Below are 4,963 nucleotides of genomic sequence, written 5' to 3' on the forward strand. Positions count from 1 at the left end.
TAGATTATCTGTCAAAATGCAGTATTCCCTTGTCTTAGACCATATAAGAAAAATAACTGGGAATGGATTAGAGACTCAAATGTAAGACCTAAAAACCATAAAACTCCTAGAAGAAAACTCTTTAGCATTGACTTTGGCAATGATTTTTTTTTTCCTACCATGACACCAAAAGTACAGGCACAATAGGGCAGAGGGGTGGGAGGGGAAGGGAAGGGGCATGGGGTTAGAAATGATGGTGGAATGTGATGGTCATCATTATCCAAAGTACGTGTATGAAGACACGAATTGGTGTAAATATACTTCGTATACAACCAGAGATAAGAAAAGTTGCATTTTACATGTGTAATATGAATTGTAATGTATTCAGCTGTCATATAAATTTAAAAGATTTTTTAAGCACAGGCACAAAAGCAAAAACAAACAAATGGGACCACATCAAACTAAAATACTCTGCACAGTGAGGAAAGCAACCAATGAAGAGACAACCTATGGAATGGGAAAAAGTATTTGCTAACCATTAATCTAATAAGGGATATATATATATATATATATATATATATATATATATATACACACACACACACATACATACATATACTGGCACAACTCAATAGCTAAATATAACCTGATTTATAAATGGGCAAAGAATATGTTAAAATTGCTTTAGAGGATAAGATTTCATGAAGGACAAGAGCTTACAAGGTGTTTTATTTCACAACTTTTTAATCATAAAATCTAGGTGATGAAATAATAGTTTTTCATTCACAAAAGAATATTGTGATCATCTTGGAAATTTTCTTCTCTGAGTTGACTTGGGTAACAAAAATATTTCCTGTGAAATTTTTAGTCTAGGGTTGTGGGATATTGCCTTTTTATTCATATGCCAAAAGAAGAACATGATTTCTTATGTTGTTTCTGCTTATTTATTAGTCTTCAAATAAACGTGAAGTGTGGGAAAAAATAAATATAAAAATTGGGCAAAGGGTCTGAATAGACATTTTTTTCAAAAAAAGACATACAAAAGGTAAATCAGGATAGAAAAATGTGTTGAACATTAGTAATCATCAGAGAAATGCAAATCAAAGCCACAGTGAGATATCAACTCACACCTGTTAGGATGACCAGTTTCAAATGACAACAGATAACAAGTACTGGCAGGGCACAAAGAAAAGAACCCATTGTAGACCATAGGTGGGAGTGTAAATTGATATAACTATTATGGAAAATGATAAGGAGATTCTTCAGAAAATTAAAAATAGAACTACCATAAGATCCAGTAATTCCTTTTCTGGATATATAACCAAAGGGAATGAAGTCAGTATGTCAAAGAGCTATCTGCATTCCCATGTTTCTTGCAGCATTATATTAGCCAAGATGTGGAAACAATCTAAGTGCCTATTCAGCCATAAAATAAGAGTGAAATCCTGCTATTTGCAACAACATGGATGAAACTGGATGGCATTATGCTAATTGAACTACACCAAAACAAACACTGTATGATCTCTGTATGATAGAGGAAATTTAAATTCTAAGGTAGAAGTCAAATTCATAGAAGCAGAAAGTAGAACAGAGGTTCTCTGGGAGCTGGGAGCTGAGGATGGGGTGATGGGGAGATGTTGTTCATTTAGGGTACAAACTTTCAATTATAAAGTGAATAAGATCTCAATAATATACAGCATGGTGACTCAGTTAAAAATACTCTAGTGTATATTTGAATTTGCTTAGAGAGATCTTAAGTGTTCTCACCATAAAAATAAAAAAGGTGACTATGTGAAGTGACAGATGTGTTCATTAGTTTAATTGTATAAGTAAAACATCACTTTGCACACCTTAGATATACATAATTTTTATTTGTGACACCTAAATAAAGCTAAAAAACAAAAACCAAACAAGAATTAAATAAGGAAGACAAAAGAAAAAAAAAGGAAGTTGAAAGCAAAAAAAACATGCAAACTCAATCTTATTTAACTATGTTCCCTTAGTCTTAGGGAGTTGCAGGATAGGGGACACCAGCAAACAAATTAAAAAAAAATTTAGGCAAAAATTACACAAAAATACTGTTAAAGTGTGCAATTCAGTAGCATTTAGTACATTCCTAATGTACTAGCTCTAGTTTCACTACATATGTCTAGCTCCAAAATATTTTTACCACTGCAAAACCCTGTACCCAGCAGAGCGATCACTTCCGATCACCCTGTGCCCTGAGTCCCTGGCATCCATGAATCTGCTGTATTTATGGATTCAACAATTCTGGATATTTTGTGTCAATTCAATCATAACATGAGGAGAGTGTTGAAGTTAGAAAAGATTTTTACAAACATCATAGTAAAAACTGATTCAAACAAAAATCATCCAATGATAACTCTTTTAAGGGTAAAATTTTAAAATAACTTTATTTTTATGTGGTGCTGAGGATGGAACCCAGTACTTCACATATGCTAGGCAAGGGCTCCATCACTGAGCCACAACCCCAGCCCAAGGGGAAATTTTGATAGAGTGAACATTTGTATATTTGGGGTTTGGTATCTTTCATCTAGTATACTTAGAATTCTTGAACTCTTTTTAGGATTTTTTTTTTCCTTTGGTGTGGTTCAGGTGAAGCTGTTTTACACAGGTAAATTATTTTATACATATTGTAAGATTGAGAAAATTTTATGTATCATAAAATTTTATGATGGGGGCCATGGTTCTTACTGTGAAATACTAGTTTAGAATGGTGGGGTGGCAAGGAAGAACCCTGTGGGAATGGACTAGCATTGGGGTAACAGTGTGAACTCAGGGTTTTTAAAACATATTTATGGGCACGTGTATATGTATGCATGTGTGTATGCACATATATAAGTACATGTATTTGTATACAGACATCTATTTTTCAACTGCTGAAAGGACCCAGAAGTAGACACCCAGTAGCAATGAGCACTCCTAATGTCCAGATCTTAGTTTCTATTACCTAACTAACAGAAACTGAGGCTCTTCAGGGAAATGGCTGACTATAGGACTTGAGAACACCTGAAACTTTTTGTTAAGGAAGAGCTAAAAATAATTACATTAGGGCACGGTCCAAATGCACAGGAGCCATCTTGAAAGAGCTTTCATGGGCCAAATCTGGGATTATTTGGATACCAAATAATTAAGAACAGTAATTAATTGTAAATATTTGAAAAAACAGGAGATCATGAATCTATATCAATGATAGATATGTAGGGAAGAAGTAAAGTCTCTTACAGATTGCCAATAGCTGGTAAATGAGAAGAGAATGTTGAAGTCAGAAAATAGTTTTTCAAACATCATAGTAAAAATTGGTTCAAATTAAAACTATCGATGATGAATCTAAGGGGAAATTGATGGAGAGCAGGATATTTGCAAAACTGTAAATTGGGTTCCTACATATTATTAGTTGCAAGGAGAAAATAATAAGTATAAAAAGAGAAACCCAATAAACACTTTGGATGATCAAAATTAATATTGCCAGGCTGGGGTTGTAGATCAGTGGTAGAGTGCTCATCTCACATGTGGGAGGCATTGGGTTCAATCCTCAGCACCACATAAATAAAGGCATTGTGTCCATCTACAACTAAAAAAAATCTTTAAAAATAATTAATATCACCAATGAGAGGCAAATGGACATCATGTTAGTCTGGAAGTGATATACTAAGAAGGACAAAATATCATATAATCAATACATAATTAATACTCCTAATGGGAATGTGTAATGAACTTGATCAGGAAAAAATATCAGACCACAAATGAGGAATCTTCTATTTAAAAAACCCTCCATTATTTTAAAAAAGTCAATATCATAAAATAAAGGCTATAAAAATGATCCATTAAAGGCCTCTATAAAGACATGACAATGAAATGCAAACTCTGATTCTACAGTAGCTTATATACTGGAGAAAAAAATTATTGTTGGGTCAACTGACAAAATTGAAATATGGGTGGTAGATAGATAAAAATAATGTATTCATTTTAAATTTGCTGAAATCGATAGCTCTTCCATAGTTATTTAAGAGAATATTTTTATTTTTAGGAAATACGGAAAGATTTATGGGCAAAGTATCATGATATTTATAACTTATTCTAATAGTTTTGAAAAGTAATGCTGTGTGTGTGTGTGTGTGTGTGTGTGTGTGTGTGTGTAGAAGGAGAAGGAAAGAGGGAGAAAGAATGATAAACGGGGTACAGTCTTAACAATAGGTAAATCTGGGAAAAGAGTATGTGATTTTTCTTTGTTTTAAGTTTTTTTAAATACATTAAAAAATTTGGTAATTGCATGGCATACATAAATAACTAGTTTTGCTAGATGAAAATAACTAATTTTCATTAATTTCTTGACTAGAAACCAAAATATTTGAAGTCTGGGAAAATAAACAGCTATGAATACTTGACAGACATCTCTTTAGGCATAGTCAGGAAGCCCTTACCTCTGCCTCCTTTTCAATGTTAAGAGTGATGTTTCTTTTGCCCAAGGCTTCTAAGACTTTCCATTAGCTTAGAAATATTACGCTATAATTACTTTGTGTTCATGTTTCATTTGCCCTGTTACAATTTTGGCTTCAACAGGAACAGGCTGAAAAGTGAAAATGGTGACCACTAAGAATCAGTGAATTGTTCAGACTCTTTGCAGCTTGTAGGTATCATCCCTATGAAAATGTCATTTATCATTTTAGTTAGAGGTTGGTCCATTTACTGGTACATTCAAAAAACCAACTTTAGATTGATGGGTCTATGTCTATAGTTTTTTCTGTTTTTATTGATATCTGCTCATTATTTCCTTCCTCCTGATTGCTTTGGGTTTAATTTATTTCTTTGTTAATATTATCAATCTGAGATTTTTTCTTCTTTTTTAATATAGGCATATAATGCTATTAATTTTCATCTAAATACAGCATGTGTTGTATCCAACAAATTTTGTATATTGTATTTGCTTTATCATTCCTTCAAAATGTTTTCTATTTTTCGG

Source organism: Callospermophilus lateralis, chromosome 15 (genome assembly GCF_048772815.1).
Source record: "Callospermophilus lateralis isolate mCalLat2 chromosome 15, mCalLat2.hap1, whole genome shotgun sequence".
NCBI lineage: Eukaryota > Metazoa > Chordata > Mammalia > Rodentia > Sciuridae > Callospermophilus > Callospermophilus lateralis.